Here is a 24,494-nt window from a genome sequence, read left to right on the forward strand (position 1 = left end):
TCTCCAGGGGTGAGAAGATGAGGGCAGCTCAGGGAAGCTCATCTCCCAGGTCCCTTATCCAAAGACAAACTCAAAATCCCAAACCAGAGGGCCCTGCCTGGTCAGATCAAGTCTGGGGTGGTGGGTCTAGGCTAGTCCTAGGCTGATTATTGCCCCAGTGCTCCCCGGTTCATTATCTCCTCTTATTCCCAGATGGGAAACACGTTTTACCCGTAACATCATACGTGCTCGTGCACCCAAACACATACGCTTTGCCTCCTGTCAAAACCGCACCACCAGCACAAGAGTCACCCCGTCTAAGACGTTCTCCCCTCTACAAACACCCTCCTTTGATGGAAACCCCCCTGCCGGGATCAGCCAGCCCCGTCTGGCAGGCAGCTGAGCTGACAGGGAATATTCTTTGCATTTCTGCAAAGAAACACTTCGGTACGAGTTTTTAACCGCGAGTATCTGCCAGGGAAGCAGATGTTTGATGAAAACAAGTTGTTCAGAGGGGGAGGAAAGTAGAGACTTGGGTGTAGTTTCAGGGCTGGTTTAAGCTGATCTAAGCCCTGCTGCCTCCCCAGGGCAGGCTCCCAGCCCCGCCAGCCGCTGGAGGGACCCCATCCAGATGGGAAAAAACCTTGGGGGTGGGACAGCAGAGCTGGATTTTACAGCCCTGGTGCTAGAATTTAATATTTGTAAAAAAAAAAAAAAAAATCTTTACTATAATTAGTGTCTCTATAACAGATGTTTCATATCATGGCTCCTGAGTAAGATTTTCATAAGGACACCACAGGTCTCTTCATAGATTAAGGAACAACATTCATGTTCTGGTCAAATTTTGGCTCGTGCACTAACACGCAGCCTGTTTTCAGTTCCCTTTACAGTTTCAGGTGGTTACAGTGCTTTTCATTTGTCCTAAACTACCACAAAAGCGCAGTTACTCATCCGGGGCAGCGTTCTGCTGCTAAAACCTCATTTCAGCTTTGGGCCAGCTGCAGTTCGAGAGGCTGCGCGGGTTAAATTTAACACTACGAGAAATCCCAAGAAGCGGAAACAAAAAAGCAGCTCTTTAGTGGAAGCTTTCTGCTCCAGGTCTCCTGCCACTGCAGGGGCATTACTCGACCAGCTTACCCAAAAGCCTGAAATCTGAAAAAATAATTTAAAAAAAAAAAAAAAAAAAAGAAAGTGTTGCAAGGGCAGGATCTTTGAGATTTATTATTTAGAGCTGCTGCAGCACGCGGTACCTCGAGGACTAAAGCAGGCAGGCCCCCACAAACCCAAGCATCGCATGGGCATGCACGTACACGCGTTAGAAGATCGCGTCGGTCACAGCAGCTCTCTGGCCCAGATAAATCGTGTCTTCACCTCTGCGCCCAGCTCAGCTACTCCCCGTCTCCAGCCACGCGGGTTAATACATTATTGCGGAGATTTGCAGACACAGATTTGCATTCGGAGAGAAGGTGAAGGCACAACGGCTGCTTCTGCAGCGCCAACATTCACCCTGCTGATGCTGCCAACGTTCAGCCACCCTATGACGGAGCCCAAGACCTCCCAAAGCACGGTAGTTTCGCTCAAAAATATGTTCCCACCACAAATGTGATCTCTCAGGGCTTTTCCAATATAGACATTCCTGTGTTATATATAACACCACATAAAAACACAGAGATTGTCCTTTACTGCTACCAATCTCCTGGCAGCAGCCTCGTCAAGTTTGACCTCTTTGGGACTAATATTAGGAAGCGGAAAGTTATTTCCTTTTGTTTACTTAAAGCAAACAGGAGCCGGTCCCTCCACAGGCACCGATGCCAACGCGATGTGTGCTGTCACTGCCCAGCGAGGGACCTCCGTGCTCCCAGCTGCACGGTCATGGGGACACAACTTGGCACGTCAGCACCGTGTTTGTGACCATTTATTTTTATTCCTTAGCAACAGAGCAGCTCTTGGGGTTGGGTTTTGGGTTTGTTAGTTTGGTGAGGGTTTTTGGTTTGTTTTGTGTTGAATCTATATTTGGCACCCTGGGGAAATTCCTGAGCAGAAGATAGCAATTTTTAAAAAGCGAGGATAAATGCTGGCCCTCGAGCGTCGCTGACAGTAACGCCACCCCCAGGCTTTCGGGCGGCGTGAAGTGCTCAGACCTGGAGCCAACAGGAGTCCTCACTCGGACCAGGCATCAGGAGTCACATCCATCACATTCCCTGCCTTTGCAAGAACCTTGCCCCGGCACAAGAACGGGAAAAGATTTATTGGCTCATAAAGTCCCTAAGCCGTTTGTCTCGTGTGTAAGCCAACATCTCCAAGGCTCAAGGCTCTGAATCTCATCACTGTTCAGCAGCACTGATGAGTCCCACCATGGTTTTTGTCCTGTGGGAGCCAGGACCCCCCAGCACTGTCTCAACCAGCAAAACAAGAGACTTCAGTACAATGCTGTAATTCTGAACTAAGACACCGTTCTTATCATGAATCATGGAAATATCAATATCCCCCAGCTCTCTACAGCTCCCAAGCAAACACGCAAATTAAATCCTGCCTAATCTACATGAGAAAAACAAATAACACCTGATGTTACCCAAGTCTGGTAGCAACATGGCCTTTAAAAAAAAAAAAAAAAGAAAAGAAAGATTTAATCATAGGAAGGATAGAGAAATCACATGGCTCAGCGGTTTCACTGGTTGTCATGGCAAATGAAAATCCCTGACTCTCCAACTTGTGTGTTTTAGAGGAAAGGAGACAACAAAAATGCCCTTTTTTTTTTTATGATTAGAGAGGAATGTTTTCCTAAAATCGCTCGTGAACCCACTGCACGCTATATACAAACAGTTGCTCCTTCCCAGGGAAAATGTGTTTGCCGGTTCTCACTGAGCCACTCTCCGGGATCCGGGCAATTCAGCCCCAGCAGACACCCGGGCGCGGGTAACGAGCATCGTGTGCTTTTACCTGTGGTGGCTTCTTGCTTGGTAAAGGGAGCCCGAACTAGCTGGGGAGGGGGGGACTCAGCTCCATGACAGCTCTGCTGCCGGCTCCACGGGCAGCTGCCGGCACAGCACGGCCGGGGGAACCTGGCAGCGGCACAAGTCCCCTCCCCTGCTCCCACACTCGGCATCACCGCAGCTACCGAGATGCTGAGGGGACTAGAACAGCTCTCTGAAGAAGAAAGGCTGAGGGATTTCGGTCTCTTCAGTCTGGAAAAAAGACGGCTGAGGGGGGACCTTATCAACACTTATAAATGCTTCAAGGCTGGGTGCCAGGAGGATGGGGCCAGGCTCTTCTCAGTGGTGCCCGGGGACAGGACAAGAGGTAACGGGCACGAACTTGAGCATAGGCAGTTCCATCTCAACATGAGGAGGAACTTCTTTGCTGTGAGGGTGGCAGAGCCCTGGCACAGGCTGCCCAGAGAGGTGGTGGAGTCTCCGTCTCTGGAGACATTCCAACCCCGCCTGGAGGCGTCCCTGTGCCACCTGCTCTGGGTGACCCTGCTCTGGCAGGGGGTGGGACTGGGTGATCTCCAGAGGGCCCTTCCCACCCCTACCGTCCTGTGATTCTGTGCCCAATAACGGGAGTTTCTTCATCTGTCCTCAAAGCAAGGCAAAACCACACATATTTGGGCGAGTTTTAATCCGCCAGTCAGGTAACAGCAGCAAAAGACGCCCCAGCGTTTGCTCCCACACAGGCAATCCAAAGCACCTTGCACCCTGCCCGCACCACCAGCGCCACACGCCTTTCAGAAAATCCACTGTAGTGAAAACAGGCAGGAGGTAATTTGGCTGTAACTTCAGGAGCAGGTCCCCAGAGCGCCCCGCTCCTTCCAGCCGCGCTGCCTTCTGGTTTTGGCTGCGTGCTAGAGGTCTGGGAAGTTGAGGATATCCACGCGGCAGATCCACATCACTCATTTCACCACCACCAGGTCTGCCTTGGTTGGTTTTGTCTCCAGCCTTTCCCCTCCTGCAAATCTCCCTCTTCCCTCCCCGGCCCCAACACAAGGTCTTTCTGTCTAAAAGCAACAACAGGACCTGAAGGAATAATGTCTATTGCACAACGTTGTAAGCGATGCTCCTCTGTGGGTTTGCGTTTTTTTCTGCCACCCCCGTCCGCCGCAGCTGCACGGGGGGGACCAGACGTTGCACAACCCCACGTGTGCGGCTGCTGGAAAGCAGCCCCTGCCCTAATGAAAGCCACGAGCTCCTTCCCTCATGTTCCCTGAAAAGCAGCCGTGTAGGAAAGCGCACCACCATGCTCCCACGCCAGCCGGGTACGTACACCCAGGGCCACCTCCCACCAAAGTCACAGGTGTCGGCAGAGCCTTCATCGCGACCACAAACCGACCCGGGCTGTGCTCCTCCCCAAACCTCATCCACAAAACTGAGCCACAACCACACAAACTAGCTAACAGCAACAGGATACAGCAAGGATAACTACTGTGGATCCTTTAGCGTTTGGATAGGAGAAGGAAGGAGATTCATCATCGTCACCCTCCCTGTCTGGGCTGCGAGACACCCAATCTTCTCATTTACAGCCTGCACCTACCAAAAGGAGGTCACTTTGTATCGAGCACGAGATAAACAGATTTCCACAATAATTTTTCAGCTCAAACACTGCCAGTTGTATCCCAAGCCTCCTACGTTAACCCTTACCCACACCCCAGAGCTGAAACCGTGAGGCTGCTGAAGTTACTGGAAATGCAATCACAAACCCAGGGGATGAGGGAACTCGGCTCTTTCACAAAGGCAGTAAGCCAAAAAAACACAGAAAATGGGATCTTTCCATGCGGGAGTCCAGCCGGAGTAACCCTTGGCACATCGGTCCTGCAGCATCCCTTCCCTGCAAGGGTCGCTGGCTGCTCGCTCGGTCCTCCCACGGTTCAGGGTGCGGATTGCGATGCACCTATGCACGGGGTGGATGGGCAAGGGAGAAAGCACAGGCCAAAGTAGAATAAAAACAAACAAACAAACAAAAAAAAAAACACACAAAAAAAACAGGCTGAGAAGAAAAGGGAAAACAGGAAGAAACCCAAAACCCAGCAAGAATACTTCTCTTTAAGGTATTACACCGGGGTGGGCTGACGCTGTTGGACACCACACGGTTTTAATCCTTTAGGTCGCAGGGATGTGACACAGCAAGTGTTTTTCATCCCGACTAGGAGACTTTGTCCCGAGGCTCATGCCAGCTGGTTACACTCAGGTGTTCAAGACCTTGACACACAATCCTGAAAGAAGCGCGTTTCAGTCACAAAAAAGACTGCATTAGCAGCTTCTAAAACACATCTATACTTTGACGTTTTGCCTTAGGATGCAGCTTATCAAAGGAGATGGCATGAGCCAGGCAGACTGTGCCTACGGGGGTAAGGAACAGCCCGCATTTGTTCATTCCTTGCATGTCCCCAGTTTTTACACAAAACTATTTGGACTGCCAACATTTGTTCTTTAACGAAATGGGCGGTCCACCCCAAAACACTACTCGCGATTCAAAACTCGACACAAGGCATTTCCATGTAGTAAAATACAGAGAATTCCCTCCTCATGTTTCAGTTTGCCACTTATTCCACCGTCCCCAGCCCTGCTGCCCCCAGCACAGCCCGCTCCCCTCGAGCCTGCCGCAAAGCACAAGCACCAGCTCCTATGCACAGCAAATTATTAGTTATAAACAGATTTTGTGTCTAATAGAGCCTATCTAAAGCAAAGAAAGGGCTTCTCTAGCTCTGTGTTTATTTCTAGTCCTTTTTAGATGTATTTCTGTACTACATACGACAAACCAGCAGTGGGATATCCAGGACGGTACCACAAATCAAAGAATAAACAGAGTATTTTTGTGTGTGCGTATTTATCCTTCCAGCAGGGGGAAAAAAAAAAAAAAAAAAAAAAAAGGGTCAAGACCAAGGCTAGAAGTCAGAGTATGAGAAGACTTTTTGGGTCTGCCAACAAGAGCTTATATGGCATTTTGGACTTTATTCTTCTTTATGTGAGAGTCGTTATATGCACTGCCCTGAAGTGGGACTGTAAGACCAATCCCCCCCCCCTTCCTGCAAAGCTCCGTGCAAGCAACTTTTGCAGAAGGACTATTTTAAGACTCAACTTTGAAAGCAGATTTACAAAGTCACTGGGTTTTCCTCTCTGAGAACAGAGGGTTTGCAACGACTTGCACAACTTTATTGCAGTGAGCTAACTTCTGCAAGAACAAGCGAATTCCAGCTCGGAACCACCTCTTCAAACTACTCTGTTCTCCAATCTATTTCGTTTCTCTCCAAGGGAAAACTCCACTGTTAACGTGCGCGGCTGCTCCCTTTTAGCAGAAGCACCCCTGTCTCTGCAATAGTCACGTGCAGAACAACTGAAATTTAGCCAACTTGAACTGGATGCATGTCCGATAAAAAGCAAAAGAGCAGCTGCTGTGGTGGTGAAGACTCCAGGCGGGGGAAAACAGGCTTCATCTGGACCGGGGCGTTTGCTTAGCTGGAAGCATCCTGAATTGCTACAGGCGGTGGTGAAAGGAAACACGTTTTAGCTGTAAAAATCTAGGTTTAAAGAAAAAAAAAAAAAAGTGGTGGAAAGAAAATGTGAGGCAATTTTGGTTTAGGGTTATAAAAGGAAGAAATGAAAGTTATAGGGTGAAAAGACAGGGCAAACAGGGAATGCAGAAGGATACAGGATGGACCTGGGATAAAGATGTCTAGGGGGATGCTGCTGGAGCACCAAGGCGTGAGCCCAGCCGGCCGCGCTGCGGCGAGGAGCATCCGTACGCGGCACAGCAGGAGAAACACAGACCGGAGGGGACGATGGGAAGAACAAACGGGTAAAGAAGAGCTACCCCTAACCCCAGAAGGACACCCGCCAGCTACCTGCAGAGACAAACTCAAAAGCTTTAGGGTTACCTCTGCCAAAAGTTAAGTAAAGCTCCATTTTTAAAATTGCAAAGGAGACGCGTCTTCTGGTGAGACCGTGCATTGGGTCTGGGAATACGAACTAAAATCTGAGCACAAATGGGGTCGGAGCGCAAATCTCAGTGCCAGCCTGAACAACAGTCGCTACAACACCATCTAACACATCTGTTCGTAATAAAACATGCATTTTTAAGTCACAAATAAGCTTTCGGTTCACTGTCAAAAGCATTAAACAACCCAAGACAATCAGGGAAAATTTGGTACTAACTGTAAAGTATCCCAGTTGTGGCGCAATAGAAGGCGACAGGTTTGAGCATTGTTTTGGCATGGAAATGTAGGTTGGCTCGCCGCAAAGACAAGTGCTCCACATCAAAAAAGAAAAAAAAAAAGTCTTCGTAGCCTTTGGAGTGAAGAACTTCACCTCCAGTGGAGAAATCCAAGTTTTCGCTGTGGGCCGGCTAATCCGCTGCCCGGATCACGGCTCCGTTTCTGCTGCTCTGCAGTAGCCTCACATACTGCCCGGGGTTACAGCTGGCACCTCCAAGTCCTCGCTTAAATTGGTTTGAGTTTCTTTTCTTGGCAACTAATAACCTCTCCTCCTCCTCCCACGGAACTGGGTAACCCCATGGGGCTCCCCAGGTACAATACAAGAATTGCAGATAATGAGAATCACACAGAAAGCACCGCGTTTGCATTTCTTTGTACATTTGTTACGCTTAAACAGTCAGTGGCGACAAGGTGTGCTCTCCAGAGGAGGTCAGTCCTCGTGTCTGCCCCAAAGCCAGCAAAATAAGGTCTAAGCACGGTTACGAACATCATCCCCTCCACCCTCAACACAAGTGTAATTGTCAGACAGATCCAGATCCTGGTTGTAACGAGCATGGAGGGATTAGGAAGCCACAATTAAAAATACAATATTGAGTTAAATTACTCATTCATCATGCTGTAACAACCAACAATTTGAACATAAAAATAACTCAAACATCAGCTGGGTTATTTAAGAGCACATGAGCAGCATCACAGACCCTACGCGTGCAGCTTCTCTGCGCCACCCACTTCCCAGACCGTCCTCCTCACTTCTGTTAGTTCCTATTTGTTGGTACCTCAGTGTGTATGATGCGAGTTTTCTTTATATCAGGCTGTACAGAAGGTTGTATGAACTCCAACAACGTAAATATAAGTTCTCCTTTGAGAGATTATATTACAATTTTTTTGGCCCATCACGTTGAAAGAGGCCTGTGGCATTTTTAAAAAGGTCAGTTACAACTCAACAGCCTCACTCAACGTTCAACTATTGCACGGAGGGAGGGTACAAGGACAACTTCCACCACACGCAGGCCTACACGTACTTCCTTTAAATTTCAAAGGGGGAGCAAGTTGTGCACAAACAGTACGTACATTTTTCCCCTCTCCTCATCATTAAGAGTAACTTCAAATCTGTATCATGGTAACGCCTAAATCCAAGCCAAGCTGATGGCCTCACTGTACTCCATACTATGCAAAAATCACTTAATAAGCATTATTTTCCATCCTGAAGCACTCAGTACAGACAGGCAAGATGGGAAAAAGAAACAAAGTGATTTGCCCAAGGTCAGAAATTTGGGAGTAGCCACCATGTGGCCAGACCCAAGTCTCATGCTTTCTTCATTGGACTATTTTACCTGCCCAGTCTCCTTCCCCCCGCTGAGCCCAACTCTGTTTTGCTTTTCTTTACTATCCATGTTCTCTCTTTTTCTTCTTTTCATTCTGCAGTCTTGATACCTGCCCTCCAATGCCCTGGTGACACGCTCTCTACACGCATTTTTGCCTTTGTCTGCCAAGAAAGGTGTAATAGGGTTGGTATTTTTCTCTGGGAACTACGTCTGGGCTGTATTCACGAAATTCCCCCTTTTAACTTCAAAGTCTTGTATGAAAGTTAGATACCAAAATTGAGAAGATAATTCCTTCTAGCTTCTCCTCCTACCCACCCCAAGGTGGAGGACAGGTCGCCCACGATGGTGCAGCTTTCCCCTTGGGACCTTCACCGTTTCTCCATGTGGACGGGCCACATCCCACTGCTCCGTGACTGACAAATTCTCCCCTAGCCGCTAATGCCTTAGTGCCACCTCCATCCCCAGACTCCAGTAGAAATACTTTTATCCTAATTTAACATTCTGCAGGCAGCAATTGAACTGGCGAAGCTGAGAACAGCAAGAAAATACTATTTTCCATTGTGCTGCAGGTTGGCAAACTCCTGGACAGCAAAAGCAGCTCTGAAGCTCCAGGAGATAACGATACGTATCTAGGAAGCTTCCCAGCTTAAACCAGACACCATTCACCTCTTCTTAAACCCCCTCCTCCCTTTGCTCCTGAGGACAGCCCTTCCCTCCCCAATTAGCAGCTTTGCTGTTCACACCGGTCATTTGTGCGAAGAACTGCCTTAACCTCTCTTGGCAAGAGAGCTCTTTTCTGCAGAAGGACGTCAGAGAAGGCTTCTAAAAAGAAAAAAAAAAAGAAAGTCCCTTCAGGACTAATCCAACCCAGCATCCCCTCACATCTCAGTTATTGTGATTGTTCCTGACATCCCTATTAAAAAAAGAAAAATTCCATTAAAAACAATTTTCCCAATTTTTTCTGATTTGCACCTTCAAGGTTTCCAGTTGTTCTTCCTTCCATGGCTCCCCAACTCCTTGTTATTACTTTTCACATTTATCGTACAGCCTAGCTCACATCCCACTAATTATCCCCAACGCAACAGCAGCATTGTCAACCGCGCTCTCCCCTGTGTGTGGCCAAACCTCCCTGCAAACACCCACCGAGCTGCCTCCTGCTCAAAAATACGGCTGCTGCCTGGCCTTTCCCGGCTTGTTTGTGACCGTGACCTGTTGTCACCCACCAGAAAGAGCTGAGCTCTGACCGCTGGAAACTGTGTTTTGCATTTGCACAGTTATTCGGGACGCAAGGATGGGCCACGGTATGCTACCGCAAGGCACAGCGGCAGGAGGCAGAAGGGATCTTGCTTGGTGGACCAACCCTCCTTTAAAGAAGCAAGTCTCCCCTCTTGAGGCTTATCCAACTGTCCCTAAGTGGAAATGCCAGGTTATTACTCCCATACCACCTGTTTTCCTCCAGGTCTGATCCACAGAGAACGTCAGTCCCTTCCAGCTCTGTTCGGATGAGATGCTGATGGTGACTTGAAAGCACGTGGATCAGGTTTCCTGCAAGCAGCAGGAGGGCAGGGAATTATGCGGAAGGATTTGAAGTGTCACGAGATGTATTTTTGATATTTACAGGGATTTCTGTGACTGTTCAGAGGGAGCCCTTTCCACACAAAAACAGAAGCGTGATGGAGAGTATCTTGACTTTCCCGGGAACGGTCAAAAATAGCCATTATGAGCTTGTCCTTTGCAAGAGGAAAAACGACCCCAGTCACACACTGAGGCACACTGGGAACCACTTCAGGGTTAGGGTCAAATTAGAAGAAAAAACACCCCTGTTATTACTGGAGTGCTGCATCCAGCTCTGGAACCCTCAGCACAAGAAGGGCATGGACCTGTTGGAGGGGGTCCAGAGGAGGCCACGAAGATGCTCCGAGGGCTGGAGCCCCTCTCCTATGAAGACAGGCTGAGAGAGCTGGGGGGGTTCAGCCTGGAGAAGAGAAGGCTCCGGGGAGACCGTAGAGCCCCTTCCAGTCCCTGAAGAGCCTACAGGAAAGCTGGGGAGGGGCTGTTTGCAAGGGCATGTAGCGATAAGACGAGGGGCAATGGTTTAAACTAGAGCAGGGCAGGGTTAGATCAAACATGAGGAAGAAGCTCTTTACACTGAGGGTGGTGAGACACTGGCCCAGGTTGCCCAGAGAGGGGGTGGAGGCCCCATCCCTGGGGACATTCAAGGCCAGGCTGGATGAGGCTCTGAGCAACCTGATCTAGTTGAAGATGTCCCTGCTTACTGCAGGGGGTTGGACTAGATGGCCTTTAGATGTCCCTTCCAGCCCAAGACCTTCTATGATTCCATGATGCTATTAGCAATGTCTGAACCACTAGCCATCAAAGTTGTTTGCACACGGGGCATGTTATTTTTTCCTGCACAGCGCTGCTTGAGTCCTCGTAACACCTTCCCAGGCAAAGTGCCATTAACATGCAAATGAAAAGTTCACACTCCGCCTTCCTGCGGTCCTACTCGAGATGGTACACAATTAAAGTTGTAAGAGAAGGCAAATGAAAGGCTCAAAACAAGACAGGTTGGCTACACGTCACAGTAACGCTTGCAAATCAGCCTCTCCTCTAATTACCGCAGCATCTCCAGGAGGAATCGATTACAGCGGTATGGGTGAATGGGATCCTAAAACTGAAAAACGTACTGGATTAAACATTAACGCAGTCATTGACTGTTATCAATATATATATTTAATGGAGGGTGGGGCCTAGCAAAATATAGAGCTGATGGGCTTTTAAATATCTAGAAAGACCAGAATCCTGGACACAGAGGCTTTAAAAATAGTCCCAGCAACACAACATACCAAAAATATAAATTCATCCACCAGGATATAATTATACTTTGTGTTTGGTTTTTATTGTAAAGATTGGTGTGAGCGCATAGCCAGGCAGGGAGCCACGCCTCGGACTGTGCTCTATTGACTGCTGAGGTCTCCGTTCGCCCAGGGTGCTCCAGACAGAAATATTGCTTTGCCCAGACCAAGCCTAAAGGTGATACAAAGCCCTCTCTTCTCCATACCAGGCCAGCTTTGGACGAGCATTGCCTAACAAGCATCTCAATTCAACAAGCTCCCCTCTCCTTAAAGCACTGTACACACTTTAACCCTATTTTCTAAGGAAAACAAGCTTTTGCAATCATCTAGCCTGGCCAACAGGCTCAAAAGTTACCGAAGGAAAGCCTGCTTTGGCAAAATTACAAAGACAATACAATTTCTACAGCTTTTGTGACCAAGAGGCAGCTGGGATGGGCCCCAGGTCAGCATCCGCGCTGTAGCTAAGCTGGGCTGACCCCTGCTCTTGCCATTTTCGTTTGGCTGCAGCTGGCGGGTTGCTCGGGACACCAATCCCTGTGCACCAAGAGCACACACAGCAGCCATGCATTTCTTCTCCAGGTGTTCCTGTCATAGCTTCCAATTGCAGCTACTAATTTGGGTTATCCAGTTTCTGGACCTCTCCGTCTTGATTTTTAGTAGTTATGAGCCCTTGAAGCTTCAGCACTCGGCCACCAGGGTTGAAAGTGCTTAAAACCTCTCCAAAATTTGCTCCGGCGTGGGACACAAAAGCTGATGAACCTCTTGTTAATCAGTGATTTGTCAACTTGAGCCTCGTGTCTAGTCTATTAAAGCAGTAATGTGTTATAGTGCTCCAGCAGATCACACCCTACACAGGGGCACTGTTTCATCCTACCTCCCTCTCAGGAGCTTACTAAGATGCCCAACTTAGTCTTATACAAGGCCTGGCCTCCCTATCAAACTGTGACAACAAGCATCCCAGAGCACTTCCGAATCCGCCATCTCTCTCCAGTGATGGCATCTGGGACCTATAATAGCAACGCTCAACCTTACACAGCCCAATTCAGGTGCTTACAGTTCAGGGGAGAAGCCAAGGCTCCATCATTCAGCGAACAAACCCAACTGAACACAACAAATCCTCGGCCACCATCTTTGCAGAGGTATTTCTACTTTCTGGAAGAATTTAGGGTTAATGGGATTTCAGTTTGAGAGTGAATTATCTGAGTTACACTTTCAAGTTTTTTGGATGTACAGAGCCAACTCCAAGTGCCGTTTGCCTCCCTAAGAGGAGGACGTTACAGGGAGAATCCCACCAGCCTGAGAAACCACTGAAATCACATTGTTGTACCACGGTATTTGAATGAAGACATCCAGAAATGCACACGTTCTGCAGCAAAACCCCCTGGGAGCTTGCAGGGCTCTTTCTGCTCCGCTGGAATTGAACCAATCTCGCAGCACTGCGGGACTGCAACAAAAATGCCATGTTTCACACGCGAGCCACTTGATCTCTAGGAACCGCTGATCGCATCAGAGATAAAAAACGCAATTCAGGTAGTGTCATTTCACCTTCCTATTTCCCTGCCTGTGCCGTCTCCACCACAGGCAGTATCATGTCTCTTTTTTTCCCGCTATCCTCTCGCATACGGCTGCCAGCTGCAATATCCGTCACAGAGCACCTCGCTGATAGCTGGTGGCTGCTAAGGCAATATTTACACTAGGGCTTGCATTGCAGTTTATAAAATTCTTTGGAGCCCTTCCAGAGGAAAAGCCCCACGTAAATTGAAGTTATTATTGTCATCTACAGGCTAAGTCCAGTTAAGAATTTGCTAGCGCTCACTGTGGAGACTGCGGATGTTTGAAATACTGATCAATATGCAGAGAGGCTGAGTAATAAACTTCGTTAACATTGCCCATAACTCTTTTCAGCGCCATGCAATAAATCACTGCTGAATATTCAAGGCATCCCTCTGAGGTTATCTCCATTTCACAGATGGAGGCAACCAAGAGACAGAAAGTTTAGAAGTGGCTTGCCTATATAACACAAAACAGATGCAGAATTCAATTGTCTCGCCTTCAAAGTCCAAAATACGTCTTTCTAGACAAAACTGCCAATTGCGTGGATTGATTTGCAGCGAAATTAAGGAGACTGTCATTCCCCAAAATCACTAATGGCTATTCTCCCCCCGGTTACAGCTCCCGTCACTCCCATTGCAGTGACGCCTACAGACTGCAGATTCTCACTGTACCAAGTCGGGACTAACAGATAAAAGCCCTATCCCAACGACCTCACCGTGGATAATAAAATCCAACCTACGCATAAAATACAGGAACAGTCAAAAAGAGACGAATGAGTCAAAAACTGCACCAGAGGCAGAACCGGGAAAGGACCAGTCCTCCAGAACGTCAGACACGCACAACCGAATTCATTAAAAAAGCATCACCCAACATTGCCCAGGAGATATTTTTAAAGCCTTCTTCTATATCTCCAAGAACTGATGTCATCAAGCGAAATGAGGAATATTGTGAAAGATGCGTTAGCAAGACGGAAAGAATTTTTATGGAGTTTCACACGTTTTCCGGCAAGGAGGTTGACATTGAAGCGGGATGGCCTGGTTACTAATGGCTACTCTAGGAACTGATGCAGCACCCTCACCACCGCGATGACTGACAGCTGCGGTAAACAAACAATAATTCACACCAGGTTTTTCCTCCCTGTGGCGACAGCTTTTGTAAAGCTGCAGAACTTAATGAGACACTTTATTTAATATGTATTTCACAATCAGCCTCCTTTATTCTAAGAGAATTAGCCTCAGCGCACAATGAATGTTTTCCTTGGTTATTGCATTGTGCAAGTCAATACTCAATTTATTTTTAATTTCTTCAGTTGCGAATTTCTAACTAGGGGGGATTTGTGTTAAAGATGCTGGTTTTAATTATTATTAAATACCAGGTAACCACCTGCGTGGCTGCAAAGTGAATAATTCTGGGGACACTGTTCCAAAAAAATTAACCCAGAAAAAAAAAAAAATTAAGATTGGCTTCAACCAAGCCGTTTCCCAATCCAGAGGTACAACAGGTTAGAGACAACACTGGTATAAATGGGGCGGTCACTGACAAAAGATTGAAGGTTTACGATGAGTAAAGTAAGTTACTACTGATGGAAGCACAAGCGTCCCTGGCTACGCAGCAGCTTGAGAAGGAGCTTCAAAAACTCCCGGTGCTACATTCACATCTGCAGCAGAAAGTTCACAAATGGTCCATAATAACCATGTATTATGGCATAGGATGGGGGAATCTCAAGTATCTCCAGCACTGGGATGTCTAACGTGACCCAGCAGACACATTTCACAGGCCAAGCATTTGAGGACACGGTTGTCAATGCCTCCCGGTGACGTACAGGGACCAATGGCCTGCACGGCTAAGCGTTCAAGATCACAGTTTTCCCGCAGAACTGTGGTAACAGATACACCACTTAATTAAAAAAAAAAGAAAAAAGGAAAGAAAGATTTCCTAGTAGAGGAAACTCTCTACATAAACAAAAGTAGTTTCCAGGGTTTACAAACGTAATGGAAATACCAAGAACCACCTCAGGATGACAATACGGATGTATTTGTTTTCCAGTTTTGAGGGGAGGCAAAAGATACTTTAGAATTTGGGGTTAGCGACTGCAAAAAAGACACGGTTTGTTTCTGGGTCGAAGATACACTACATCCCTGCAAGAGATGGTCAGCCCACGGCAACACCCAACAGCAGGTCACGACACTGGAGGAAACCTCATTCCTACGGATACCACAAAGCAGTTTCCAGCCCAGCCCCATGCTCACACCTCCCTCTCCTAAATAGGTCAAGTAGAAATCAGTTAGCTCGGAGTTAATAGCTCGACCCTAGGGGTTCCCCTTCGCCTACTGAAACCAAAGAGTTAACAGGAACCTGGGTTTATTTGGGAGTTTTCTGTGTGCACACACACATCCATCTATCTGAGCAAAACACTACTACCATATTTTAGAAATGCGAATACTGCCGGCTTGAAGAAAATGGGCACAGTTCCCTTTTTAGAAAGAACAAGTTGTTCAGAACAAGGACAAATGCAATAGAGAAATCGGGCACCGACTTCGCTTCTGATGTTTCAAGCTTCTGGTACATGCAGCTCTGATACAGTCTCCGCGTGATTGTTTTTTTTTAATTATTTTTAATAGACCAAACATTGTTCAAGAATCACCCCATGGCTACCTAATGCTCTCAAAAGCAAATATTTACAGTAGGGATTTTTATATTATCAGGATATGTGAGAAATTAGAGGGTGTCACCATCTTCTGTTGGCTACAGAGAGGAGGCCGGTATTGCCCGCAGAGCTGGAGTGATCGCGGTGGTGCGGATATTCTCTTCGCTTAAGCAGATTTTAGATAGAAAACATGGAATTGGCTGCAAACTGTATTAGAACGATCCCTTTAGAGTGAAAACATTTTTCTGTACTTATGCGACAGAAACCGGGATTAAAGAGAAGAGGAGCAGAGCCCTCACCACCACACAAGTTGAACGTCCAGTCTACAAAACTCACTACTACATCTCTCATCAACCAGGACCACCAGCGTGGAACCAAACGCTGGAACCAGCCACCCTGGGGTCCTCAGCAGCCCAGAGACGCACAGAAATCCCAAACCTGCCCTTAGGCTCCTGTGAAAGCTACAGATTACTCCAGTCTTCGCTGGGGTCTTAATTAAACTCATTACCACAGGTTTATCCCAGCTAATACCTTTTCTCCACAGGACGCATCATGCCATGAACTTCAGGGGAGATACAAGAATAAAAAGGCCAACGTTTTTTCAGGTAATCTTTTTCCCCAATACCCAAAACTGAACTGATATCCCCACAGTGATTTCAGGCTACTCAAGTCTCACCTCCAAAGAGTGCTCCTCTCGGGATAGTAATCTGATAATAATAGTAATCTCAGGACAATAACCTGATGTCTCGAGAGGACTAACGAGGATACCAAAGGAATAAGGAGAGCTTTTTCAACCCAACATTTATTTTTCAGGTGTTTGAGTTAATAGCTATAAAGGAACAACAACAACAAAAAAAAGGATTATTTTTTAAGTGTCAGCCGTCTCCTCTCTCCGTTAATCAAGTTCAGTAGCCGTTATAATAAACCTTGAATCTCCAGTGTTGGAGAAGATGGAATTTAAAACTCCCTTCTGCCATCATAAAGCAACAGGAAAATAAGACCATGCAGCATGGAGACCCCTTAAGGGATTTCTTGAGGTCGCTAACAAGAATTCAGGTTGTCTAAGAAATAAGCTTACATACAAGTTTGTCTTACTAGGTTTTTAAGAAAGGATGTTGTTTTAAGTAAATATTCCCATGCTGCAGCCACAACTGTCATGAAAACACCATGCGTTAGACCCTGGAAGTATAAGAGATGGCACCATGGAGAACTTCTCACTAATTAGACATGAAGCTGGCTTCCTTTAAACTTATTAGATAGAGAGCCTTGACTGATCTATTTTCCATTACTCTTGAGTTCAGGCAATGAAATTTAAATCACAGAGAAGTGCTAATGATTATTTTTCAAGTCAGCTTTTCATTACTGAAAGCATTCTTTGCACCACAGCAAACCCAAGGTGTGGGGGGGTTAAAAACGTGATTTCTTTTCTAACGCTGGCAATCCTTTTCACTTGTTCTTTGATGGCCAGTAAATCTGAACATTGGCATTCACCTCTCAACTCAAGGTGTTGATCTTCATCCTGAATATGGATCTGGGATTTTTCTGGAGCACAGATTTTTCTGGATCTCCCACCACTTCGGTGTCCATGGGCTTGACAAGTTCCTGTGCCTTAAATTTCATCCACCACAGGGCAGCGCGTAGGTGGGCTGGTTTGCTGATCAGATACACATTCTTCTTTCCACCCAGCATCTTCAGTAACCTGTTCCCTATTGGCCTCATGCCTTCTTCATACGTGAGTCTCCATTTACACCCATTCACAGCATTCCCCTGATTCATTTGTAGTCAGGGCGTATCCAAGCGCCCAAAGGTTATTGCTGAACATCACTAGATAGAAGAAAAGCAGAGGGGGAAGGGGAGGTGGGGTGGCTGGACTGGAGCAAGGAGAGGCTTAGGCAGATGGAAAACAAGCATGGAGAAAGCTGATGGGAACAAGCGTGTCAGCAGTTCTCCTTGAGCTGGCACCATCTCAGTAATGACACCCCAGGTGGAACATCCCATACAACCCCGTACAGCTTTGCTGAAGGGCAGCCAAGCTGGTGAGAGGGCTGGAACGCATGTCCTACGAGGAGCAGCTGAGGACTTTGGGCTTGTCTGGTTTGGAGAAAAGGAGGCTGAGGGGAGACCTCATTGCTCCCTACGGCTCCCTGAGGAGGGGACGTGGAGAGGGAGGCGCTGAGCTCTTCTCCCTGGGATCCAGTGACGGGACATGTGGGAATGGTTCAAAGCTGCGCCAGTGGAGGTTCAGACTGGACATCAGGAAGCATTTCTTTACCAAGAGGGTGCTCAAACAGTGGAACAGGCTTCCTAGAGAGGTGGTCAATGCCCCAAGCCTGAGGCATTTGGACAACACCCTTAACAACATGCTTTACCTTTCGGTCAGCCCTGAATTAGTCAGGCAGCCGGACTAGATGATCCTCGTAGGCCCCTGCCAACTGAACTATTCTATTCCAACCACTCGATTACTCTGGAGGGGGATCCCACGCTTCCACAGCCGGGGAAGGGAGCGATCCCTCCTGCTGAAGCAATTAAAGCTCCTTTTCTTTGGGTGTGAGAGGCTTGGGTCAAAACACGCTGGAAAGCACACGCAACTGATTGCTACTGCGGTATGCGAGTCTCTTGTACGCAGCCAGATTCGTTTTCTTCTCTGTTCCACACAAATTGGTGTCAAGGCTCAGCACCAGCCTAGGGGATGGTAGTTCCACGGCGATTCCCTTTTGCAAACAATAGGCTGGATTCTTTACCAAGAAATACTCCCGTTGTAAATGCGCACACGCTGCCCTTTGAGTTACTGGCTTTTTGCTTGATCCAAAAAAGCCGAGTTTATTTTTCGGCCAGCTCGCTGCGGAGGAGCGGCAGCACCGTGCAGCAGCGGGTCGGGCCGCTGGGGCCCCGCATTAAGTGCCTCTCTCCGCGGAGAGCATCTTTCGCAGGACAGAGTCACCCAAGCACCGCTTGACTTCGGTACACTTTGGCATCTCTAACACCCTTTCCCCCCCGCCTTTTAAATTCACCCTGCAGGATACAGTCTTTTGAGAACCCGTGTGCAAACTCATCTTTTTTCATGCCAGCACAGCCTTGCCTTTCCTCCCCCTTCCCCTTCTCTCTTCCCTTTCTCATTGCTCTTTTCAAGGTCTAAAAGAGAACACCATTCAGATACTTAAAGGTTACAGTTAACCTTTAGTTCAGCAGTACCTAAAAAAAAAAAAAAGCGTATTTCTGCTAAAAGGAAAGAAAATAAACAGGGTATCCTGTGATCTTTAAAAGGACAGCAGCAGATTTCCGTGAGCCTCTACCTATATGGAGCAAAGCAAGACCTTACTGAAAGTTTCCTGCTCTGTTTGTACAAGGAATCCCTAATTATCTCAGGAAACTAATAACTAGGTTAGTTTAAATAGGTGGTTTAAATTTTGCCTTAAGTATCCGCGGGAAGCGCGGTGTAGTGAGCGCAGTAACTCCAGGCGAGGTGAGATGACAAATAGCAATTAAGTCTCAGGCCGTTCGCAACCTAAATATCTATCCCCAGCTCAACGCAACAAAGCTCTCTAACGATTTTCATCTACGCAGGGTGAAATCAAATGACATTACAACACAAATCTCACTAATACCTTATGCAGGGCCAATGTTTAATAGCAGAGATTAGTTATGAAACTACTGTAACAGCAACAGACTTTAATGTGGTCTTGACTCTGTTTAAATACTGACAGTGATTTTAAGGGACAAGTTCATCCTTGTTCTGCCCTAATTATTTCAATGTCTTAGCACCTGAGGAGTATTTGACTCGGCCACCCCAGCTGAACTTCATGATTGAAACACAGGCTGGCCGAGAGGCACCAGGGTTATACGACAAACATGACAGATCAGTTGTTTCCTCGCTGTAAGAGAGCCATTAAAAGTAAAAGGAGGATTTAGTTAGTTATTGACAGAATCGCTGGGTGGGCAGGAAGCTAAATGACTTGCTGCAAAATGAAATTACGGAAACTGGAGAGTCAATCAAAACATTGCCGTAGGTCATCTCATCTGTCCTCCAGCCAAAGCAGGGCGGTTGTGGAGCATCTCTGCCCCAAGGGCTGATGTTTTTGGTGTTGGAAGCCCAGCCGTAGTACAGAAGACGACTTTACTGTCTCCTGAATCCCCTGCTCTGAAATCTTTCGAGCATCCATGAGAGCTTCCTGCATTAAACAGCCCCATCACAGCAAGGTATGCCCGCCCTGCGCTACCTTCTGCGCTCCTGCCATGCCAGCCAGGCTACTGCAACGCATCTCTCCACCTTTGGCATTGCCTGGGTGATTAGTTGGCAATACACACAAACTACCTCCTACCACATTCCCCACTCCTCTTCCTCTGCTTGCCAAGAGCAAGGCTTGCTCTCAAACTGTTGTTCCTGCCCTAAAAAAACCGCAATATGCTCTTTTAAGATTAGAAAAGGAATTGATCTAATTCCCAGCTATTATCATTACTGTGAGGGCGGTGAGCCCCTGGCCCAGGTTGCCCAGAGAAGCTGTGGCTGCCCCATCCCTGGAGGGGTTCAAGGCCAGGCTGGACGGGGCTTGGAGCAGCCTGGGCTGGTGGGAGGTGTCCCTGCCCAGGGCAGGGGGTGGAACTAGATGGTCTTTAAGGTCCCTTCCAACCCGAACCGTTCTGTGATTCCATGATCATTTCTTGTTTGTCTATATTTTATGTAAAGATAAGAAAATGCCACCCACAAAAAAAAACAACCCAGCTGCAGATAACACCTGCCTGGGACACGTCACAAACCTTACAGCAAGCGCCTCAATTTGCCGATGGATGGGTGTCAGCTTGGCTATCTCAGCAGGGACCGAACGAGGACGGCTCCAGAGCTAAAACCAGCAGCTTGCACTGGAGAGCCCCAATGCTCCAGCTCAAGCAGTGAGCACCATCTACCACCTGCAGCTGGGCCTGGGAAGAAGAGGAGCACACAGCCTAGGTAGCAAACAGAGGAAAGTCCTTTGAAGGGCAGGCAACAAACGGAGGGCCAGTTTGCTTGCAGACAACTTTCTCCCACTCCACAATTCTCACCTTCCCTCCCCCAGGCCTGTTTGGGAAACGACTGCTCAGTTCCTCCCTGAAGAGCCTTCTTCATCCCTTCAGAAACTCCAGTTGCCTCGCCAGACCCCAGCCCCAGGCTACGAAAATCTCTGTCCTCTCATAGCTCACCTCTGGAGCAGAGAAGAAGGGGAAGCTTAAGAGGCAGCAAGTCTGTCCTGCCTTTGGCTCTTCCCAGTTCCCCTCATCTCACCAGTCTTTGGGTCCCCCCCAAACAGGAGGCTGGGAGACACCCAAGCGTCCCAGGGCAGCCTGAACCTCTTTCTTCAACAGTTCTGGGACGGGCAATTTAATACAGCACAGGGCACTTCGGTGACGCTGATAAAGCCAACTCAAAACGATGCAGTTTCTGGCTTTACTAAGAAGCAAATCAATGACATCAAACTCAATTCAATTAAGAACAGGACTAATATACAAGAAAAACTGTACAGGGTATGACCACGAGACCATCTAGCCCAGAATCCCCTTTCAGATATTGGATACTACTTAAAAAAATCAGGGGAAAATTAAAAGACCGGAGGAAATACTTAGTGCTGCCTTCCTGGGAGAGCCTCTCTGCTCCCAGCAATTGGCATCTCAGGGACTTTTGAATCACAGTAAACGCACACATTGCAGTTAGGTCTTTGCAGGATCAGGACTCCAGTTACTCAAGAGGATGGGCCCCTGAGCTCATCTGTGCTTTTTCACGGCAATCACTCATCTATTGAGCGATTTGCAGCTTTTGGTCCATTTTTATGTGTCTATATTTCTCTTCCTGCAGGGCAAAATTTCATGTTACTGCTATTAATAGCGTAGATTCCTGAGCTACATTTTTACTCCGCTTCTTGCTATAGTATATATAACATAGCTTGAAAATGCTAGCTCACGTGGTCACAAGTCTTTCCAAATTCAACAAATGTAATAAATTTGGAAAAAATAACAGAACAAGCATAAATACCAATACATATTGTTGAAGTTATATATACGTATAAAGATGAAAGCAGCATCAAAAAGAGGGACACCACAAGAACTGCATTACTTGAATACAAAATCCCCGGCCACAGATTCCTTGCTTGTTTCTCCTCAACTTCTGTATCACTATTTCCCAGAACAATTCCCAGGCGACACTTTGAAATTATCACTTCATTTCCAGTGCCTTCCCTCCATAGCTAACAAAAATCACTGCTATAAAACTTCTCCTTTTACAGCCAAGATGGGAAACCCTCTATTACATTACCCGTTCCCTCCCTTGTAAAATAGAGAGGAAAAATGCCATTCCAGGAAATAAAAACGTTAAAAAAAGACCAACCAAACAAAGGCAACTCCTGCACACACTGTTGGCCTTCCCCTTTGAGTCCGTAACAAAGAGGAAGGAAGGAAAAAAAAAAGCACAGATAAAATAAACGCAAGGAGGAGGTGTGGATGCAGCGTGTTTATCCCACTTGAAGAGGGGAGGCTGTAAAACGCCAGGCATCGCCTACGGACACCCCAACCACCGCCTGGGTGTTTACAAACACTTTGATCAAACCAAACAGGGAGTTTCATTGTCCCCCTTCGCACTCATGTCACCCGTCCCCCAGCGCCGCGGTTCCAGGGAGAGTCTGCCAGAGGACACACAGTGCCAGTTACACAAGAGAAGCGCAGAAGCAAATACGCAGCAGAGGGAAAGAAAAATAAATAAAGAAAAATATCAACTCAGCTGTACGCTCTCTTCCTGCTCTCAGAACAGCCTCCAAGTTGGGCTTTGGAGCAGATTAACTTTAAAGGGCACTGAAAGGTGTTGACAGATTCGAGGCGAGCAGGACCCCTCCGTGTGCACACGTTTCACTGCCACCAGCACAAAAACCAGGTGTCTGAGGTCCAGGAGTGATAACGTAGTTATAAGAGGGGATAAAAGCTCCTGATGTTATGCATTAAGGAAAAAAATAAATAAATCAAGTATCTTGCACTAATATCATAGTACTCTTCAAGTAAAGGTCTGAACTGCACCTCACAAACAGCAAGGAACGGGGAAACAAATTAAAAAGCCACACGAAAACAAAGCTCTGCCAAACCACAAAGTTTTTTTAAAAAGTTTAAAGTCTGGGCACTTCTTGGATTTATGAAAAAAGGGAAAAAGACCGGAGTGATAGTTTGGCGGCTGCAATAAACCATCAGACCGTCCAAACGGCGATTTTTAAGATGCACGCTCGGGCGATGACTTGGAAGAGAAACCTGGACCAACTGCGCGCAGCCAGAATCGGGAGCCAGTTTGACTCCAATCCCCCCCCATTTCCCTGAAAGGGGGGGAGGAACCGGGGTGTCAAAACACAGAAGTCGCACGACGTAGCACACCAACACCCCAAAAACCATCCTAAACCAGACTTTGCTTGTTCGACTTCTTAAAAGATTGAATTTATATATCATTCCCCCCCCCACCCCGCCCAGGGACACCGGGTCTCACAGGCTCTCAGCAACACTTAATGACAGCAATTAAAAAGCCATCTTATTTTCCCACTGTTACACGGTACAGAAGACAAACGGGACAGGGTTCGTTCCCGTCCCCCCCCCGCCCCCGGTGTCCGCCGCTCGGGACCGCGCTATTGCGGGGCGCCCGGAGCATCCCGAAGTTGCGGGAGGCTCCCGGAGGCTGCGGGAAGCGGAGGCACCTGCCGAAGGGTATTTCTCTGATTTAAGGGGGTTTGGGGTTTCCCCCCCCCTCCTTCTCTTTCAGCAATACCGGGAAAAGGCGGCGCTGCCCCGCTCGGCAGCGCTTCTCCCCCGCCGGGGAACGGGCATCGGGAGATGGGGGGATTTGGGGAGGGGGTAAAACGGGGAGGAAAAACGCACCATAAAAAAAAAAAAAAAAAAAAAAAAGAGACGAGGAGCGCAGGACTCACCTGGTTTGGGATTTTTCCTCCCTCTCCACGACCATAAAACGAGGCGGGAGCCAGGAGCCGGTTACCGGCGATGGGAGAAGGCTGGCAGCCCCACGGGGGGGACAGCGGGGCTGGGTGCGGTGCAGCACCCCCCTACACACCCCCCACCCACACGGGGGTAGGTGCTGGGCCGCCCCCGGCGCGGTGCAGCCCCCCGGGGATGGGTGCAAGGCAGCCCGCTCCCCCGGGGATGGGTGCCGGCCACCCACCCGGTGCAGGGCAGCTCCCGGGGATGGGTGCAGGGCAGCCCCGCTGGGGAATGGATGCTGAGCCCCCCGCTCCCCGCGCAGCGCAGCACCCCCCCTCCCCAGGATGGGTGCTGAGACACCCCCGGGGTAGGACAGGCCCCCCCCCCTCCCGGGATGGGTGCAGCGGAGCTCGGTGCCTTCGGGGATGGGTGCAGGAGCCGGGGCGGCCCCGGGCCGGTGCTGGGGGGCCGGAGCGGAGGCGGGAGCGGGCCCCCCCCGCCGTGGCCGGCGCTGGCAGCGGGAGGCGGCACCGGCCGAGCACAATGAACGGCGGCGGCAGCGCCCCCGCGGCCGCCCGCTGGGCAATGACATCACCCCTCTCGCCCGCCGGGGCGGGGCCAGCGGCAGCGCCGGTGTCTTCCCATTGGCTGGCGCCCTCGTGCCGCGGGGGATTCTGGGGGTTGTAGTCTCCCGGTGGGACTTGCGGAGCGGCAGCGGGCGGGGCGGGGACTCGATCTCCCGGCAGGCCTCGCGCCGCGCCGCCGCCGGGGGGGGGGAAGGAGGTGGCGGCGGCCGCCATGTTGATGGCGTGTGATGCTTTGAGCTCGGGAGGAGCGGCTGGGCAGCCGGGTTAAGATGTCGGAAAAGAGGGAGGGTGGGAGCCAGTTCTTGGCTCAGGGTGGTGGGAAGAGCTTGTGGGAAGGAAAGGGGAGGTTGAGGGGGCGCGGCGGGTTGCGGGGAGGCCCGAAGAGCGTCGTGCAGCGGCCGGTTGCCTCTCGGC

The 24,494-nt window shown here is 48.7% G+C and overlaps 1 protein-coding gene across 1 annotated transcript in view; it reads right to left on the reverse strand.

The window, feature by feature from the left end:
* The window catches only part of RAB30 (RAB30, member RAS oncogene family), a 53,682-nt gene extending 29,624 nt beyond the window's left edge, over positions 1-24,058 (reverse strand). The window contains exon 1 of the mRNA XM_054201113.1: positions 23,487-24,058. The gene's annotated coding sequence lies outside the window, so the exon portion shown is untranslated. The remainder of the gene's footprint in view (positions 1-23,486) is intronic.
* Between the last annotated feature and the right edge of the window lie 436 nt (positions 24,059-24,494).

The sequence above is a fragment of the Rissa tridactyla genome, chromosome 1 (assembly GCF_028500815.1).
Source record: "Rissa tridactyla isolate bRisTri1 chromosome 1, bRisTri1.patW.cur.20221130, whole genome shotgun sequence".
Taxonomy (NCBI): Eukaryota; Metazoa; Chordata; class Aves; order Charadriiformes; family Laridae; genus Rissa; species Rissa tridactyla.